This window comes from Vidua chalybeata, chromosome 4 (genome assembly GCF_026979565.1).
Source record: "Vidua chalybeata isolate OUT-0048 chromosome 4, bVidCha1 merged haplotype, whole genome shotgun sequence".
Classification (NCBI taxonomy): domain Eukaryota; kingdom Metazoa; phylum Chordata; class Aves; order Passeriformes; family Viduidae; genus Vidua; species Vidua chalybeata.
This window is the reverse complement of record NC_071533.1, coordinates 45,921,726-45,943,697: the sequence shown is the minus strand read 5'-3', so window position 1 is coordinate 45,943,697 and position 21,972 is coordinate 45,921,726.

Sequence of the window (21,972 nt, the reverse complement as noted above, 5' to 3'; positions counted from 1 at the left end):
AAAGCTGATTTCCCTACACTGATGCTTCTGGGGCAGGGAATAATAAAGCCTGGAGTGCCCTCCCTTCACTTAATTTGAAAGTAAGCTTTAAAGAAACAAAAATAACAAGCAGGCTTTCTGCAGTGCATTAGTGAGACTATTTGCTTGTTTTTTTTTAATATTTATTTAAATACCTTCTCTGATAACTTGCAGTGGGAGGGATTTGAAACCCTACCTCATCATCTATTGAGGTACCAAATGGGACAATGCAACCTTTTTCCTCCCTCTGTGTGGAGAGGAAGATGAGTGCAGGAGTCTGGCTGTTGAGAAGGGCTCCTAATCCATGGGCTGTCAGACCAGCAGGGTGCAGCAGGCAGGAGGCACCGGCACAGCCCAAGGTTGCACTGCAAGTCAGGAATCTGGTGTGTGGCTGCTGGGGTGAAATAGGCTCCGTGGAGCAGCCCTGCAGCTTCATAGGAACTAAGGAGAGTAAGATGGGAAGATTACTTGGCAATTGTCATTCAGTCTGATCCTGAAAGAATCTTAATTATGCAAGTTAGTTCAAGCATTCCACAGGATGCATGAGCATTCAGCACCTCAACATGTCAGGACCAGAAATGGGGAGAAAAGGGAAATGATTGCTCCTCATGACTGCCAAATCTCTGTATGTGTACAAGTCTAGCACTTAATAAATAGAAAACTATGTCCTTGTAACAGTTAATAAACTATAAACATTCATTTAAATATTTTCTAATCTAAATGTGATGATTAGTTGTTGGTTTGTGGTTTTTGTTTTTCTTTTCAAAAATGTAACACACATTCATTTGTTAAAATCTTGATGGAAGTAGAGAACAGTTTCTGCTTATGTCCTTAGAGAAATTAGCCCATCAATTTTCAGCTCCTATAAAAGGGGATAGAAGAGAGTTCCCAAGGACTAGGCTTGAGCAGATTGTGGAGGTCCATCCCATCCTACTTAATGCAGTTCAGATGTAGGAGTTTCCACCTACTCTAAAAGATGATTAGCTTCTAGTGATTTTCCATCACTAACATAATTCTTAATGCTGTGCAATGTCTGTCTGCACTCCAATGGTTCTGGTGAAAACACTGACACAGATCGTATATACCAGTGTATGTGTGCACCAGAAATTTGTTTCTATCTCTGTCTCGAACTCCCTCCTCCAAAACTGAGTTTCCAGACACACCCAAATGTACACTGATCCTTAAAAAACCCAAGCAATTATATTTAAAGGAATACAGAATAGTTGTTCTATTTTTATCTGACTCTTTGTCACAGACTGTGGGGGTATAATAGGCTTTGAGGAACTGTGGTGTGAGTCATTCCAGTAAGAAGATTTGTAATCACAGGCTGTGTATCTTGTTAGTTAAGCTGGAGTACAGGAACAAAGTTTCATCAAAAGTTTGTAGCAGCAAAGTGATTTGTCTCCCTTCGGCACCCAGCTAAGGAGAATCTGAAATTGGAGAGTGTTTATAAAGTGCATCTGATAGCACTCAAAGCATTTGTTTGCCTCACTATGCTTACTATGTAAAGTCACAACAGTTTTTGTTACCTTAAATTGATTGTAAAATGTTGCTGTCACAGAGTTTTGGGGTTTCTTTACAATGTTTCCAATATGTTAGTTCATATGACTTTAATGCAATTTAATCTCCAACTTCTTTGGATCTAATGGTATAAATATGTGTTATATTTTTTGTTTGGATCAAACATATCCTCTCATAGGGAATTTTCTGGTCATCCTCTCTGTGCATTTTGGTTTGTATTTGGGAGTATATGAGTTAGGATGTGTTGATTGGCCACTCTAAGCACCCCAAAGCCCATATAGCTTCATGGCAGGTCCTCTGTCTGGCATATAGATCTCCTATGCTGAATCAGGTGTTCACAACGCTGGGCAGTATCCTGGGGCAGTGCTCTGTTCTCTGTAATGACTGGGGGTTCAGTCTGGCTGGCTGTGCACAGCTCCCAGTTCACTTCCAGCATCTCCCTTTGTGCAAGGATGAGGTGTCAAGCTCTGAGCAAGCCAGCACTGTGCAGCACACAGCGTGCTCTTCCCAGCTGGCGCTGGCTCTGTGCACGAGTGGCATGGTGACTGCTGCCGTGGAAACTGCTGCCATGATGACCGGTGTCCTAGCTCCCCTATCTTAGCAGCAAGCTATTCCACTTGCAGAACACCCAATCACAAATTTGCCTTAATGAGTAAGGTAATGTCAGAAAGTTGCTAAGTGAAGTTCTGTTGGTAAATGTGAATGTTTTTTCTTTCAGTGTACATTAGATTAATTTCACCATTTCTATCTTTTTATAATCTCCATAACATTCAGTTTGCAAGTAGTCTCCCAAGTACTGTGTTAACATCTATCTGAAAAGCTGCTGGCAATACCCCCAAAGATTTCTCTCCTATCTCCTCTGTGAGTCCTCAGTATTGAATCTGAATATTGAAGGTGGTACAGATGGAAAATAGAGAAGGGAGAATGTGAATGCGTAAGAATTGATAAAATAAGCATTGCCAAAGTCCTCTGCAAAATGACGAAGTGGAGAAGCTTGGTAGAAATGAGGACTGAGAAGTTCCTTTTAGTTTTTCTCCTTTGTTATACTCCTGTTGGTATCACTCTGAGACATTTTGGGGAAGCCTCTGTGTAATTCAGGACCAGGGGAACTGACTGAGTGACCAGCCACTTTACTTGGCTTGCTGTATGACCTTTTATTGTTTTACTTGTGTCACAGTATTCATCCCTTCCTAGAGTTTGTTTAAAAATAAAATTTTAGTAAAGGATTCCTGAACTGTAACTAACATTTGCAAAGGATTTTACTTCACACAAAAAAGCAGTCTAGCAGCACCATGACATGACACTTATTACTTGGCTTTATGCATTTTTATTTTTCCACAAATAGCTTTTTGGCTCAACCAAAAGGAGTGCTGGATGAAAAAATTCACTGTCAGCAACTTCATATCCTCTCTATTGCTTTATTTACTTCTTTCTTGAAAAATCTCACTTGTGTTCTTAATTTTACTGGGCACTTGCTGATCAGTTTTCTCATCACAGCAAGACAAATTGTTCTCTGTGGACATTATTTTCACATTTGTTGGTGGCAGGGGAGGAACCATGACGGTTTATCAGATTGGCAGATGTGATCTAGGAGAACTTCAGTTTAACTTCATAATCTCTATTTTCCAATTACTCTTCGATGTTTTCTTAAGTGGTCTTTTAAAGAGCTGGATTCTGTCTTGTCTTGCTGATTTATAAAGTAAGTAAAACTAAGAGAAAAAGAATCTGGTATAAGACTCTGCTCTGCTTGGTGCTGCTGTATTGAGCAGTGAGGATGGTACAGTACTGTCAGAGCACCTCCCAGAGAGGATGCTCCATTCCATTGCCTCTGGGATACAGAGACAGTCTGCAGAAGTCATCGGAGGATCTTCAAAGTATCAACAGCAAGGTCATTAAAGACCTGCCAAGTGCAATGTCTGTTGGACTCTAGAAAACAAAACACTATTTCAGGACTAATGGAAATTTCCACGAAACAGGTGGGATGTGACAAAATGCCCCGCACCCACCAACCCTTAAAAACATTGCAGATTATAAGGTAAATGTATGAGTAATGTTTTGTGGAACTATAGGAAGCTTTCCACAAAAAGAGTATATGATGATATCACAATATGTGATGCCTGAAATACAGAAAAGAATTGGAGTTTTTTTATGCATAATTATATTTACATATGTATGTCAAGTTTTCATTGCATGTCCTATTTCAAGTGTAAATTGGACTGCCTCCTTCATTTCAGATAAAAATTCCCTTTATTTAAAATATTGCTGCAGCAAAGAAAGAAGTAACAAACACAGGGCTTGGTTCTCCAGTAGAAAAAAAAGTCTTGTAAACCAATAGTTGTCCTTTGCTTAATGAGAAGCTAAGCAGAATAATTCTGTCAGCTCTGCTGGTGTAAGGGATTCAGAAGCAGTGTGTGGCTAAGGAACACAAGGAAGAGTGACCTTGGTATCTTTAAAAATTTCTTTGTTTTTCTTCTCTGTTTTGGTGAAGCTGTGCTAATTTGGGGAATTTGTCTTACTGTGATCCAAATGATAAATAATGTACTAGCAAAAGCTGCAAAACAGAAATTAAATACTTTTGAAGTTGTTAAAATTATTTTTAATATGGTTTGGAACATTTTTCTTAGTAGTTTTACCCTAAAGAATAAATCTTGAATATGATTAAGTTGAAGAGACATTTTAAATCCAGATTAAATAACAGTTTGCTTGTTCTACTTACTCGCATCTGTTTTTGTCTTTGGTTGGTTTTTTTGCTGTTGTTTGCTTTGGGTTTGCTGGGGGATTTTTTTGCCTTTTTTTAATGCTGATTTTTTTTTCCTGTTTTCTTCTTTTATCTTACAAATTGATTCCTCTTTTGCAATATTCTTTCTTAATTTCATTTTACCTGGGAACTCCTAAAGCATAATTATTATCATTGTTTTACCTTTTAAACTCTCTTTAAAAAATAATTTATTAATGTGTAGCTATGTAGAATATATAGAATTATGCCCATATATCTAATTCTGATTAAAATGAAAGATTAAATATTTTCTTTTTGACATGATCTAACAGAACAGGAAGAGTTAATTGACATACTCTAAGAGATTCAAGCAGAGGATTTGCTAATACTTGCAATTTGCCTAGCAGAAAAACTGTGGATTTTTTTTTTTTTTTTTTTTAATCAAGGGCATTGGATATTACTCCAGCAGGATCTCTCCTCCCCTGTCACAAGTGCCAGGAGTCTAGGAAATGGTGTGATGCTGAGTCAGGGGAGATTTAGGCTAGATATCAGGAGAAGGCCTTCATGCAGAGGATAGCAGGGCACTGGAACAGGCTCCCCGGGGAAGAGGTCACAGTGCCAAGCCTGTCTGAGTTCAAAAAGTGTTTATACAGTGCTCTCAGGCACATGGTGTGACTCCTGGGGATGGTCCTGTGCAGTTGGACTTGATGATCCTGATGCATCCCTGCCAACTCAGCATATTCTATGAAAATGATAAAGCTAGTGTCTCCCTTTAAATGGACTGAAAAAGAGTTGTTATTGATGAGTCAGCTTTGCTTCAATGCATGGAAAAATACTGGAACTAAAAATTAAGCTAAGTATTTGTAGATACTTTGAAAAAGGAGAGTAACAAAAGGAGGTATGTTATAGTTAATACAGACCTGTCAAAAATACATTAAATCTAATTAATTTCCACTCAGGACTGGCTAATACCCCTTGTCAGTAGAGAAAAGTTATTGCATATTGTTACATTAGGGCTGTAGATATTTTTATAAGCAAAGGAGATACAGTCTAGACATAAGATGAATCACTAGAGGATGAATTCGGACTCAGACTGTACTCAGCAGTTTTGTGCAATCCACTATCAACCCTTTTAATTATCTATCTGGATAGTTGGTTGGGGAGTGTTCTCATTATCTTTGTAAGCAGCATCCTCCTGGGAGAGTCAGCAAGTGCTTTCAGGCAGGGTTGGACTTTGAGATAAGCACTGTCATGGGGGGAGGATCATGGTGTTGCCCCTCGAGCACAGGACAGAACCACTGGCTCTTGGAAGGGGTCAGTTTGGCTGGCAGTGACCACAGATGAGCCTGGTTCACGCTAATGTCACACTGAGATTTGTCAGTGGGGAGTGCTGGAGGTGTGACAGGGCGTGCAACAGCTTCTACTCAGAGTTGGGAGAGCCTTGGAGCTGCTTTGTGGGGTCAGCCTTGGGACACTCCTCTTTCTGCAGGGATTGGCTCTTGGAGACAGTAGTCAGTGGCTGAGCAGCTGAAATTATCAGAACCTGTGAAACTGGGAAAACATTGTTGAATCTAGAGGAGACAAGTTAAGCCTTCACATAAGTAAAATGTTTCCACTAAAGCTGGGTAACACAAGAAGAAATTAATTAATTGTGCCATGAAAGATTTCTGTTAGATTTTAGCAAAATGTGATGGCTACTCATAAGGTTAAATAAGTACTGGGATAGATTCTCGGAAAAGGCTTTCATTACTAAGGGCCTGAACAGTCAAGTTAAAGAAGTATCTATTTGCCATGAACATCTGACATGCACTTTGATCCTGCTTGGTGGAGGTAGAGAGCTTAATGAACCACCTTTTAGTTTTCCTTCCAACTTTATGTTTTAAGATTTTATGATAAGAAAAAAGATTCCCAAGCAAAAAGATAGCTTTATATTTCAGTCAGTGGAGAATGTTCTGAAGAGCCAAAATTCACATTTTGAAAGTAGGCATCTGTGAAGTTTATTAGACAAGATCCAAGAAAATGTAAAGATGGGCCCATGCAACCTTTAGAAGACCTCTACCTCCTTTTCTCTAACATGCTAGCAATTAGGGTGACTATTCTCCGAAATACCATAGCATTGTCTGATTTATGGAGTGGCTGGTGTTTTCAAAGATCTTTCCCCCCCAGCTCATCTATAAAAATGGCTCCCTCGGAGCTTTTTGATTAACACGGAACAAAGAAATATTATTTCACTTGTGAGGATATTTTTGCAGTGCTAGAAATTTTCTCAAGACTGTGAACTTTATGGGGAGTGTTTAACAACATAGATTCCACCTATTTTCCCACATTTGCTTTATAATATCAAGCCTGAGTTTTAAAAAACTTAAGCATTTCCACTGAACATTTTCTCTAGTAAAACCCTATTAAAACCATATTTCTGAAACAAAAATTACAGTATGACCAAAACAGTTGGAATGTTCCCACTAAGGCGTATCTGCAGTACTTGATAGTTATTGGCATTTTAGATTTATGAAGGGCCAGCTGCGAGACGTTCACAAAACAGAACTTTTGATTTATTTATTATTAATAACAAGCAGAAGTCTGCATTGAAAAACAAATTGCACAATGTGACAAGCTAAGGAAATGAGTAAATTCTTTGTGCCAAATATGTGATTGTGCATTTGCATAATGAATTCATTTGCTCATAAATGGTCAGAAAAAGGCCCATTCCCCATATACAAAATATTCCATGCTTTGATTATTTTTAATGTTTGTATGGTGAATAAACATGATGAAACTGCATTTAAGCATATACCAGAAATTAGTTTTGTTGGTTGCTAGTAATCTGCTGTCAGAAAGCCATCAACTTATCCATGTGATCTTTAGCTTTGAAAATATATTATTTTCCTTTTTTCAGATATACATGGCTAATTATTGTATAATTGTTTACAGAACTAGCAGGGGAACTACTGAAATTCATTCTGTTTTTCAAGACAGCTTGCCAGCTCATGCGCAGATATTGACACCCATCCAGTTTCCCACTCATAGGGAGTTTCCTTTCTATTTATCAGTGGTATTTACTTCTACCAAATATCTACCTGACTCCTCCTTCAGATTTATCGACAAATTCAGCAATACTATTTTAATAAATCATAGTTTCAGTTTCATTTTTAATACATCTTTGGTTAGGGTGAAAGGTTGTAGCATTTGATAATATACTTGTAATAGTCTATTTCTGTGCAAAGAAAGATGTTATTGCTGGCAGTGTGATAAAGCAAATAGTTTAATAAATATGTGTAAGTCCAGTTCATTGAGGGAGGAGCCATTTGAGAGACCAAAGTACTCACAGGTTTCTGGTTTCAGATTTATCTAAGTGTTCTTTTTTATTGAAGGAAAAGATATATCTGATCTAGTGCAATTCTACCAAATTGCCAGGGGCCCAAACCACATATTATTGAACCTTAAAAATAGATTCCATTGTTTGACTGTATTTTAAATTCTGAGGCAATATGCAAAAAAAATCCTCAGCATGTTTGCATACCACAAGTTATATGAACAATAGAACTGGACTATATAGTCAAAATGTCTATTCTATTAGAACATGGTGTTTAATACTGTAATGTCACAGAATAATACTATCAATTTATGATTGTAAATTTGGTAATTAATAAAAAAATATTGTAGCTATTCAGTAGGATTTAAAACAGTACTATTTTCTGCAGGAACTTACTCCAAACAGTAGTAAGTTTGCTTCCTTACTATTGCTGCCCAATGACATTTTGTTATTCTTTTGTTATGCTTCTGGTTGAATTTTAGATTAAAAAGTAGAAGCCGTGGTGATATTGCTTACATTAATGACATGGCTCCCTGTGATGTCGATAAATCCATACCCCATTATACTTACATTTCTGTTTCAGGTGCCATGGGTATGTATGATATTGCATAGGTAGCAATCACATATAGGTCTATGCTTGTTAATTATGGAAATATAAATTTAGGGTATAAAATCAGTTTAGAGTATAAAATTTAATAAAATAAAAGAGTACCTATTTGAAAAAAGTAAATTAGAACCACAATCTACAGGACCCTCTTTTCAAAATCAGTAATCTAATATGCCTTTCTATTCTATATTTGAAACTGAATCAGCAAAAGAATGGACCAGTGCTCATTCTGACTCATGTCCAAAACCATTTCAGTGAATGAAATGCACCTACTGAGATCAGTGACCTTTGGCTCACACTCTGCCTCGTGCCTATAGGGGTTGAGGTATGTAAAATAGGTGAATATAAATTTGATGGGCCATCAGGTTAGAAAAGGATCATCCTACATGGTTATCAACCAGCTATCTATTTCTCACTTATGTGGTCTTTAAGTCTCTAAAACCCTCATGGATGTGGCATGAAGGATGCAGAGCTTTCCTTTCTAAGTGTTTCAGCAAAATGCTTAAATTGGATAAAACTGCAAAATAGTATCTGACAGTTTTGAAGCCCATTTAAAAAATCTGTATGAGTTTTTCTTATTCATTTGCATGACAGCAGTCAAGGCTGTTTACTGTAACATGGACAAAAAAAAAAAATCATTTAAAAATGAAAGCTGACTCTTCAATAAAGCAGGTAAAGAAGTAAATTCATCTCTATAGGATACTTTTAGTGAGAACTCCAGAAAGTTAAGTAAACAAAACGGTCATAAGCATGTAGTTTTGCCTGGTTTTCAAAATTCAATATCCCATTTTTTTGGGGGCAAATGTACCAGGAATACTCTGGTGAAATTCAGGTTCCTATTTCAGGATTAATTTTTAATGTCTTTCTTACATGCTACGTCCTTAATGTAAAGTGCTGATCATGCCTTCTTTCATCTACCAAATCTCTGAACTTCTTGTTTAACTATGAACAAATCAAGATGTCATATCTGATAGGACTGAGAATTTCCTGACAGCTCATTTGTCTGTCAATAATAAAATCTGATCTTTCTCATATGGTCCAGATTCCGCACTGTGGCTCAAATAAAAATTAAAAGCATGTGATGATGCTGGCTTTTCAAATATAAAATAATGATAAAAATCCTGACAGATATTTATTATAATAAGCTTTCTTTTCTGAAGCAATATTAATAGTTGCATGAATCAGAGTTATTTCTCTAAGGAAGGTTCTGGTCTACTTCCACCTCCCCTGAGATTTTGGGAAGTTAAACATGTCTCTCTCTTGCTATTTTTCTTCATTGGAAGAAACTGTCTTGGAAGAAACTGCTCTCAAACAGGTCTGTACTCTTTCTATGCCAGAAGAAAAAGAATATACTGGGGAGCAGAGAACATTTTGAGGTATTTGGAAATCTACCTTTGTAGACTCACTTTATTCTGGTTGAAGAATAGCTCGATGCAAACTACTTGTTTGGATATTATGGTAAGCTACTATAAGACAAAATACAATAAAAATACATTATCACCTTATATATCCTAAAAATATAGTCCAAAAATTTTGTTCAGAGAGGTAACAAAGTGAAAGGAAACCCCACTATTATGATCTACTTAGTGACAGATCAAACCAAAAGATGTCTCAGGAGGTCTGGTTCTCTGCTAGCTGCTTTCTGGCTGTTTAGGGTTGCAATTCTCTCTTATTCTGTGACTGCTTTTCACAGAAGTATCCCACTACCTGGAAAATGTGAAATGTGCTTGCTTTTATAGCCAGATTCTTTCTTGGAGCCTTCCAGGGATTCCATTCAGATCCAGATTTTCTTTAATTTTAAATTTTTGGTGGACCGTTTTGATATATCTCCCATTAAATTACTAGGAGTCTGTCCTTCCTTTGTATGTAAAAGTCATGTCTGCAGACCTGTCTTCATCCTATGTATTTGACTAGCTTGATGGTGACAGTGATTGGAAGGAAAGCCTAATGATCTTTTCAGTGTCCAAAGGTAAGGTATCCTCTCTTTCAAGGAAACACTGATGTGAGAGGCTTTGGTTGATTACTGGAATAATTCAGACAGGACTTTCACTTTGCTGTCATCTCAGATGTGGTTACACCTTTTTGTGTGGATGTGTTGTAAAAACAGATCCACAAAATAGTTCAGGTTAAGAGTAAACTCCTCTTATTATTCCACAGCTTCATTTCTTTATGAAGTGTGTATGTTCAGTGCAAAGGGCCTCCATCCTCTGAAACTTGTAATTGAAAACCTATATGTTGAAAAAATACTTCATATACACATCTAGATGAGGTTAATGTATACAATCACAATATGCTCTTAACTGATCCTAAACATATCAGTAATTAAACAGTGCAGGATTAAAACATGTATGAGGCAACTACAGTTAAAATCTATGTTGGAAAAAAACATTATTGGAAAATATTCTTTGCAAGTAAATTCTAACAGTGATTACCTCTGTACTGTAAATCTAAGATATCTGAATACACAAGAGACCGCATATCAAATAAATACGCATAAAATATAAATAATATTAGGTTCTTATTCATTTGTTTTTTTCTGTTTATTTTTCAACATCAATAGACCTTTCATCTGGATATATAAATAAGAGGAAGAATGAAATCAATATACTGCTAAGAAATCCCCTATCAGATTGCTTCCAGAGCCTGGATAAGTTTTCTGCAGTGCTTTGGTGTGGATGAGTAGTTTTTCTGTTGCTTCTTTTTTTTTTTTTCCTGGTACACCCACATATCTAGTTCTGTCCAGCTTCCAAATCTTGTGCAGTCTCAGAATAACATCAAATCAATACACATCCAATACTCTTGCTTTTGCCTCAACAGTAAAGAGCTAATGGTGCTGACAGTCTTTGAAAAGCTTTCCAGGTGGCCCGATATGGAATAAATTATCCTGAAAAAGAAGAAGTCTTTTCCAGCTATGCTATTATTGTAGTACATTCCATCAACAATACCTATAAGTGTTTAATAATACATTACAGCATTACAGGCTAATGGGGGATACTACCTTTCGTACCGAAAAACTGGTACAAGGTATCTTTTTTTTTTCCTAAGAAAATTACTCCTCAAAGCAGGAACCGTGAACTTTCTATTGCAGCTTCAAACACTGAGCCTTTAAGAAATAAACAAATTTAATGTATAATACGTGTGTAATTTCCTTATAAACCAATTTAGGGGAAAAAAGGAGCATAACACTTTGTTACATTTTCTTAACACAGGTGCCAGCTGTGACTTTTTTTCAAGAGCATGTGTCTCACTTTAATTCTGTAAATCTACAGATGCTGATGTGACTTCTCATGTATGAGCATGACACACACATGAGCTAAGGGATGCTCTTTTGCCATAAAAGGAGAAAAAAATCTCATGTATCTTGTTTCTTCTTCCCTGTTGTATTTCTTCTTTGCAAATGTCTTTGCCTTTCTATCTTCTCACAGATTTCACTCATCCTCTGCTCTTCTGGTACTTATCTATCAGTTTCCTTCTCCAGACAGGTCATCACATGCATTTTGGTGATCAGAGATATCAGATGCAATAAGCTTGGCCAATATCTATTACCTCATTAATGTCCACAACCCTCCTGTGTTGCTGCCTCTTCAGCAGTGCCAACACATTTGTTTGTAGAGTTGTGTAGTGAAACACCTTGGGGTGAAAAAGATTTAATAGGTGTTATTTAATAAATTGTGTGCTGAGGTTACTCACCTGGTTCACCATGCAGGCTGAGCTGTGGCTGGCGTGCACAAGTGAGTCACAGTTAACTGCAGTTAAGCACTACAGAGCAGTGGAAACAGAAGGGCAGTCATGGCAAGGGTCAGGGCTATCACAGGGCAGTGCTTAAAGATGGTATTTCTGACAGTGCTTCGTATCTCAGATAAGGCCTGAGGACGACACTGCTTTAAGAAATGAACACAGCCTGATTTCCAGATGAGAAGTTGAAAAGTCTGTGGGATAACTAGCGATGTAACTGGGTACAGCTTGACCTCTTCAATTTAGGGGGAAACTGTCTGTACAGCAGTCAAAATTCAAAAGGTCATGTCTACTGATGATCATAAATAGTTTAAAAATATTATTAAATTCATAGGAATGCAATCTATAAACAATTGGAGTTTGCTTGTTTATAATGTCTTTAAACTTTTGCCTATAAAAAGTTGAGATGTATGCTGTACTTATAAAACAGTTCTTGAGATACCATGTGAAGTCAAGCCTTGATACTGTGATTCCAAGCTACAGAATTACATAGAAAAATGTAATCTCATTAAAGATCTCATACAAGGGGGACACTATCATGTTACGTGACTCCTTAAACATGCAGATTTTGTTCCTACTCTTTTTGTACTTTTTTTTCTGTTGATATAGTGAGTCCATTTGTGTGTACCTAAAGAAGTTCACCTGAAACTTTTGCTAGTAGTACTGTCTGCACTGGAGCAAGATGGAAATTTCTTAAGTCTAAGTTTTTAGAGTGAAACTCCCCAGATAGTTATATAAAAAATATATATAAAAAAGGGATTGTTACTGTTAAGAATCAGAAACTTTTCCCACCATATGTACGATAATTTATTTTAACAGAAGAGGAATTTTATTATTTGTATGTTATCAACAAAATAATTATTTTCAAACTTGTATTTAGTTTGGATGTTTAGAAAGGAAAACAAACAGTCACTGGATCAAGTATTTATTCTGGCCAATTTTCAGCTAACATCATTCCATATACTTTTTTAAATAAGAAAAAGATTTTTGCAGATACTGTGTTTTGTGGTTTTAAGTGCTCTTGGCAGGAAGGATAGGTACAGAAAGGACATTCTGTGTGGAGCTGTTTGCTGTCAGATTTTACTATTTATTCTCAAGAGCTAGGTATACAGATTGGGAATGCAAAAAGAATAGAAGGAAATCAACCAAAAACCCCCAACAGACACAACAAAAATGCCCTAACAAGATTGTTTGTGGGGATTGTAAATAACATGACTGACTGCAATTAGCACAGGGCTATTGTTCTTTATCAGTTAATGGATGGAAAACGTTTGATTTCCACTTACCTAACATTGCTTTACTTTCAGTTTGCAACCAGACCATGGCTATACTTGACACGGTTAAAACTCACCTGAGTAATTACAGCCTATTAGCAAGGTTAAAATGGAAATGAGAAGGAGAGTTGGAAAAATAAAAAGCATCAGTGGTGCTTTAGTACCAAGAAGGGATGGGAAACTGCAATAAATTTACAGTGAAACTGGAGTATAGCCAGGATGATGAGGGCAATATTCTTTCTCTTTTCCCTTATCTAGGGTGAATATAATAATTTTTTTCCAAGATGCTTTTTTCTTCATTTTAGGAAATTCCTGTTGGTTGCACAAACCTCCACAGAAATATTGAATACCTAATATCAGCTAATCTAATTTCAAAGATATTACCCTGTAGGGTATTATACACTAGTATATGCCATACTCCTACATTGCAAGTAACTGGAACACCTAAGACCTCAGAGCAAGTGAAGTCAATAATTTTCCTAATATCAAATATGAAAACCTTGCTTCTTTGGTTTTTTGGTCAAAGGGACTTCCTATTCCCTTGAGAGTTTTTGATTGATTTGGCCCTTCTTGCCTATGAAACCCAATCCTGGGTGTAGCATTGAATTAGTAATGAATGACTGTGATGGCTGACATTAGTAGAAGAAAACAGAAATGGATAATGTGGAGGCAGTTTTTGAGGTTCCCATTGCTATGGTTATACATAATTATCACATAAATAGAATCATAACATTAGTGCAGGGCTCACTTCAGTTCAGTGTTTCTGTTGCAGTTGGAGTCTATTGTTTGTAGATAAGTGACCCTAATAACTGTGAACACAGAGCAGACGCCCCAAGGTGCCCAGTCCTTTTGGCATGCAGAAAAAATGTCTCCCCTAATCAGTAAGCTCTAATTATATCCAAGTGTTAAGGGAAAAAGACTGCTAGCTGAGATGCATAGAGGTCTGAAGAATAGAAGTTTTTAACTCTGTAATGAATCAATTTTAAAATTACCATATTTGAGATTTTCAAGTTCGGAACTAAATTTTTGTCCCGTCTTTGGATTTATGAAGAGCTCTGTTTCTACCAAGTGCATCTGCATACTTTCTCCTGAAGAACATAGCTTACTTCAATAAGCTAGCTGTTTCTGAATAGCGAAATGTATCAGTTTCCCCACACCATTTCTAATTTTTTCCACTGTTCAAAAATTGCCACAAATTAGCATAATCTTATAGGTGATGTTATTAAGGAGACAAAGTATTTCTGTAGTGCTGTGCTTTACTTATCTGTTCTACAGTTTCCATAGTTCAGGATGATACCACTTATTCTTCCTGATGGCAAATGCATTCATTTATTATTTACTGAGGATGGTGGCTTACAGCAAGGATGCATGAAATTGAAAAGATTGACATCTAAGAGAAGACTACCTGTACCTATTTGACTATCAGTCTGGAAATGACTGGAGCTGTTTATAATTTGTTGAAATACTTGGAAGAATTTCTGTTCAACCTTTTTTCTTATTATTTTGTTGTAAAAAAGCGCCGAACCAAACAAAACAAATTACCTTTGACTAGCAACAAAAAAAAAACAACAACAACAACAAAAAAAAAAACCCAACAAAAACAAAAAAAAGTGATGAATGAAAAATAGGAAAAGGAAAGGAAATATAACTGGAGAGCTGGGAGAGCTGGAAGCAAAGAGCTGGAAAAGCTGGAACAGAAGCAGTTTCTGAATGTTCTTGTGAAATTCTCTCAGTTCCAGCTTTCCACCCAGCCACTTAGAAGAAATGTGATCACATTGTATTTGCTAAGACATATGCTTGCTATTTTCTCTCATCCTTTTTATCTGCCTAACTGTTGATAGGAAGTACAACCTCTGTATTTGATGCTAAAGTGAAGTTGCAGATCTAGCTGATGTTTGGTTTGGTGCTGATGGCTGCCTTCCATTTCCCCCAATGAGAGTTCTCACTGTTCTGATAAATTATAGTTGTTGCCAATGGACCTTTTCCTTCCCTTTCTTCAGTACTGCAATCCAGCTGTCTACTGCGTACAGGGAAAATAGCTGACTGCCCAAGGTTAAAGCAAGGACATTTTTCTCTTGCTGGAAAGCTGACAGTGAGCAGAATAACACTGCCTGAAGAAAAGGACTTACCCGAACCACTCCTATTAAAAGATCTTTTCATTCCACTTGACATTCATGCTGACATTCATCTACTGGTGGTGGTTATTGAATAACTAAATCCAAGGCAACCATTTTAAATCAAATTAACTCTAGCGGAAACTCAAAATTTTCTGGATATTTTTGACATTGCTTTAAGGCATGTGCGTGCCTTTACCAGCAGGCTGTTAGATGCCATTTTGTTTCAGGAAAGAAAGTTTCTGTTTAAGATGTGTAGAATCAAGTATCTCCTATATAATTTGTATGTCACCTTAAAGAAAAATCTGAGATTGATGCTGTTGAAATAATTTTGAAATTTGATTCCTAGCCTCTCATCTAATCTGTACTCAGCTGGAAGATCTTTTCATGAAAGGTCAAACCTCAGTGTACCAGAAATTCAGTTTAACACTGACTAGCAACACGATTAAATACTGAACTCTAAAACTTCAGTACCTCAAGACACTGACAAATATCTTGTGAGTTTTAAGAAAGTCTTTAAAAATAATTACTTAAGTAGGAAAGAAAATTAAAGGGTCACTTTATACTTGTCCAGTGTTATTTCTGTCAGTGAATTTAGTGGATCCTAAGCACTTTGCTATAGGTATTGTCAATCTTAGAGTTTTGTCAAGAAAGTGGTAAATATCCTTTAAATGTCAGAGCAATCAAGAGTCAAAGGGAAGACTCCAACTGATTCCTCACAGAGCTGAAAGTAAGAATAGCCTTTCTTTGTGCTACTGGTTCAACTATATCCTGCTGCTGGTCAGCTGAATGTAAGTTTGAGCTTCATTGATCTGCAGTCAGAATTCTCTTCTGAAGATCAAGAGAGCCAAGAAAGATTAGCTTTCCAACATTGCCATAAACTTTTCCTACACCAGAATATGGAAGCAAATTGCTATGAAATGTTAGTTCTGTTAATGACCTTCCAATGAGTTTTTGGTCTGAGATCTAAAAACATCTGCCAGAGCCCAACCACAAGTGCTCACAATCTCATATGACATTTTCAGTTCTCTTAATAAAAATGCCAAAATGAAATAACATTTTAGCTTCACGAACATTTTAACATTTTAACTTCACTACTGTATTATGCAGAAAGCAGGTGAAAAGTTAATTCAAAAAGGGAAAAGCATAAATGTAAATAAAAATTTTTAGCATGGGATTCAAGAATATGTCATTAGTGAAAAACATATTAATATGGAAACAAGGTCAGAGAAATTTGGATTTTTTTTGCAGTGGCTTAGCATGAGGTTGATTTAAGGATTAGCATCCACATCAAATTGAAATTTGACCCTATACTTATTCTTGAACTGATGTCTGTGCTATTTACTTGCTAGTGCTAGACCTGAATTCAATTCCAAGTGACACAACAGTTGTAAAGGTCCTCCTAAAAATACATCATTTGAAAGGTAATTCACAAATTTAGAAAGTAAATCAAAATAGCAGACCAGTATAATTTTCTGTGTGATTGAATTTTTCTCAAACTGTACCTTACTGAAATTGAAGGATGACGAAGCTGATGATGGAAGACTGGCTGTTACCTTTACATTGAACAATAAATGTTTCTTTTACAGCTTGAATTCTAGTCTTATATTACAGGACTTCAAATTCTTGCCAGAGGGTAAAACACTAACCTATGTTCTATGTGTCTCACACAGAACTGACATTTATTCATATTTTTAAATCAAAGCTGATTGTTCAAAAATCTCTAAACAATGCTCTGTGTACAGGGATCATGTTATGAGCAAGCTTTCTGCCAGAAAAGTCTTGATTTTTCTCATGCTCTTGACGTTATTTGGGATTGACTCTCCATTGAGGATATATTTCCCTAATCTCAATTCAATTTCTATTAAGAATTAAAAAATTGTGAAGTATCTTTATCCTTCAGTTTCAGTGAACAGTGGGCTAAGCACTTACAGTTGTTACACTTGCATAGATGCTTCTGGATCATGCTCAGGTTTCCTTCTAATTTTAAGTAGCAAATCCAAAAAAATGTAACACAGTAGAACCCTTACAATTAAAAAGGAGTTCCTGTTGTATCTCATTATCATATCTAATGGTCAAGCTTTTAAAAGATAAGCCAGTTTAAGTCAGATGAGGTTAAAGACTGAACTCCTATATCAGAAGAGCTGTATGTGACTCTGCAGTAGGATGCTGTCCTTTGCCCCATAGCTATCACTCTCCACTTAAATTACCTGCCAGAAAATACATGCAGTTCATATTTGTTATCATGAAAATGTGAATATATATTAAGTATTGCTTTATTTCCATCCCTTGCTTGAGGTTCAGCAAGCATATCGTATTGCCACATGCCACTTTTCCTGACCTTGTATCCTCGAGAACTTTGAACATCTTAATGGCTAAGCATGAATGATGCACAACAAGAAGAACTTGGTCAGTCAAGAATCAAATGCTTCTGAAAATAACACTGTTATGGACAGTGAATTATCTTCATTTAGTACCATTGCTACTGATTTTCTGTAAACCAGATGTTGGCAGTTTTACATGATGAAAGATTTCTGAGGAATGAGCATGCTAATGGAGTTGAGCACATAGCAAAATTGCTAGGTATACTATATTTTAGAAATGCAATTATTAAAAATAATTATGATGAATTCTTATATCACGACAGAGGCATAGAACACTAGTGAGTGCTGGCAGTGAGTTGTGACCCATGTACAGCTAGATCTGGCCTTGAATGTGGGCAACTAACTTAAAACTTGGATTTCAGTTTAAGAATTTAAAAGCTCAGTAGGTGATTTCTGTCTCTGAGAGAAATAGGTCAAAATAGGACACAAAGGACAAAATTTCTCATTTGTCTTCTACCTGTGAGAGAAGAACTCTTTCCTCAAAGGGGAAAAGCCCTGTGGAAAGAACACGTTGAAGTGATTATAGTTTTAGCCATTTCTCCCTGCAGCCTTCTTAAAAATTGAAGCGCTTAGTGTGAAGTAATGTTGCTGTTATATCTATCTTCTCAATAGGATTAATTTTTATAGGATCATAGCATCATTTATATTGGAAAAGACAACTAACATGGTAAAGTCCAACAGTTAATTGATGTGAGCTGTACATTTTTTACATTAAATTCTTATTGCTAGAAACCATAAACATATTAGGGTTATGTAATTACAGAATTTCATTGCAGAAACAGCAAGTACATTCAAGAAACATTTATTTCTTTATGCACTGAATGCAAGTTAATATACAGCAAAATGCTACTCTAAGCCAGTGTGATTTGTTCATCTAATTAATTTAATATCTTATTAGAAAGATAAAATTCTGGGTGAAGAAAGGTAGACATTTGGTACCTTTTTATACCTTTATACTTTCATGTGTATTTAAGTGTATAAAGTTCCTTAAGAAACCCAAGAATGTAAAAAAGAACCAGTTACTCAGTGATGCATTTTTTGTATTTCTTCCCTTTTATTCAGTACAAGACAATAAAAGGGCTTATGAAATGTCCTTCTTATTTTTAAGTCTCAGACACTGTATAAAGAGTAGAACAATTGAACACGTGGGAACTTAGATTTTCACAAGTCAAAATCAAAGTTCGATTTTTACTTTAAAAAACATTGCATTTCAGTATGATTCTATATGCTGGTTTACTTAAAAATCATAGCGTCATTTGTATACTTCATCACATAAAGAAATCTATTAAAGGTGTCTGTAAATCAGCAATTTTATTATTAAGACTGTTCACAGAAAGCCCAAGTCAAAAATGTTAAATGAGTTCATGCCTCCTCTTCAAATACCTTTTCCAAAGCTTTTTGTGGTGTTCATGCAGCTTTACTCTGAATCTTAAGGCTGCTGCTCATGCCTTAGCTTTATTTAGCCTCTTCAAAAGAAGTGAGGGGAGAAGGATCAGACTTTTCTGCTGAGAGTATAGGCTTTTTTCATCTTGCTGCCTTTGACAGAACTCGCAGGAAGAGTCCAAGCTGGTGAGGGAAAACTGCTTTTGAAATTTCTGGGTAACATCTCGTGTGTTGTCTGTCTTCTTTCATCTCATGCACTTTTATTTTCAACATGAATAACTGTCACAATAAATAATCTTCACAAGTTTCAGAGAGCATTTTTTGCTCTGTTGAATCTTCTCAATGATCTTGACACAAATATCAAAAACTCTTCACAGAGGTGGGAAAACCTTTTCATTCCCAAACCAGTGAAGCAGTTTTGCTGGTATAACGATCAAGCCAGCTCTGCTAGAGAAAAGAATGCAGTTCTTCTTTTGCTATGCTGGAAAAAAAAAAAATCCCAAGTAATTGTTGTCGTTCTTGCGGCTGTGGTTTCTCTTCCATGGTTCTGTTTCAATCTCTGTGACCTTGCAGCTGCTGCAGCCATGTTGCTTTGTCTCAGCAATGAGGCCCTAGCAATTTTCCTTTATGCTGTGAAGACCGTGACCCATTGACTTGTTATGATTTTTTAAAAGCTCTCCATAGAATTTAATCCAGTTGTTCACATCTGGAAAGTAGAAACATAACTGCCTGTTTTTTTTTTTTTTTTCCAGTGGGGAGAATGAGGAGGGGAGGAGAGGTAAAGGAAAGGATCAGGATTTGGATTTTAATTACTTCTACTTCTTGCTGAACTTAGTTTTATTGATTTGTAGAAATTGAACCCACACAGAAAAGAGGCCCAGTTTTATTCTTCCGACAGTCAAAGTCTAACTTTTCTGTACAAAAATCTTAATAGCAACATGCAATTATGTGGCTGCTAGCTAAAGAAAATACTTACACATTAAAACATGCCTTCATCCGGTTTAAATGCAACTTTCTCTGGTTATTAGGGCTTTCTGTTAGTTGGAATAGGCTTTTCAGGTTGTTGCATTCCAATCAGTCAGTTTCTTCCGTTTTACACAGAATGGATTCAGACAGGTAGCATAAAAAAAAAAGCTTTGATTTTTTTTTTTTTTGTGTTCTAGTTTTAAATTTTTTTAAAATATCATTAATTGATCTAGCACTTTTCCAACTTGTGTGCTGGGTTCTTCAAGCCCAGCATACATTTCTTATGAGAGAATTAGTTGCAGTGGGAGCTAGTGACGTGAACAGCAAGCTCACATATTTTTACAATCTGGATGTTTTCATTGTGCTAATTTGAATATAAGACTTGTGAATGCATGACTGTTTATCTGTGTGTAGCAGTACATGACACCACCACGTACTCCTCCAAGTATTACAAAAAACAGAAACAAGAGAGAGAAAAATGATTAACAAAGGAGTAATCTGTGTTTAGTAAGGGGATCTATGAGCTCAAGCAACCTATAAATCTACAGTGTTGATGAAAGTTTATTTATTACTGAGCAGTCAGTGTAACTAGTAATGATCTGGGCAGTAGTTTTCTTACTGAGGCAGTAAGAAAATTAGGTGCTTTTACTGGCAAAAAAACTGGAGCACTAGGGAATTATACAATGAGATCTGGGAAATTTTCTTGGTAGTGTAGGGGTGGTGGAATTAGTCTGGGAAAATGCAAGTCAACATAAATTTTCTAGTGAAAGAAAAATTTGTGATACAACATAGAGTGCTCATGTATGGCTTGACCTGTGACCAGTGATAAGAAGAGATAGGATTTATTTAATGCAATGATGGTATTCATTTCTGTATAATTAAATATGGTAATAGCTACATGAATCCATTTGGTTCTGAGCACCAGGAAAGCAGAAGAATGCTGAAGAAATTCCTTAAGAAGTAAAGGGAATGGCCAAATCTAAGGGTATTTGTAGACAGCGCTAGGTGTCAGATACAGTAAGATCAGTACAGCTGCATGAAGAATGCCACAGTGAAAGAGAGAATAGTCTCTTCTATACTATTGAAATTTTCGTAATCAGGTTCATTGTGAGTTTTCCTTATCCACCTAATTCTCTGAAAAAGAGTGAGTTGTGATATTTCTTACCAATAATAAAATGTCATAACTTAAAGAAGTGAAAATAAACTGAAGGAAAAAGGCACTATTTTCAAAGGTTTTGGTAAATGAATAAATACAGCCATTACCAGCATCTTTGAACAACTGGATGTGCATTAAGTAAATCAATCTTTTATGCTTTATATTTTGGCAATTTATGAATTGTCATAATTTCACAAGTCAATCTTCTTGACTTTTTACACTTTTGAGGTAAGATTGCTCAGCATATTTTTCACTTGATAGTCTATACATTAAGTTCCGACCCTGAAATCTTCTACTTATTTTACGTTTTAGAGTGTGGGCATTCTAAAATGAATCATTATGAAATATAATGATTAAAAGCTGATGAATGTGTCCTAATGGCTGATTCTAACACCTTCTAGGAAACCAGTTCTACATGTTTAATTAATTCTTAATATTTTATCTTCTGATTATTTTCAAGACTTCTCGCTTATAAATTAATTTGTTCTGTATATAAGAAAACTTATGGATAGCTTGGAGTTGCTCTTAGGAAAAAAAAGTACTATATAAAAACTATTTTAAGGGCCAGACACCTTGATCTTATGCTGATTAGGTTTGAGCCATAAATAAGGAAATATGTAGGTTCACTGTTTATTCTGGAAATCCAAATATTATTATGATGTAGGGGGAATAGAAACAATTGTTGAAAAGACACTTAAAGTAAATGGAAGGAAATTAAAAACCAAAGTGGTTTTTTTGTGTTTTTTTTTTTTTTCTTTTTTTTTTTTTTCTAGATAAATATATTT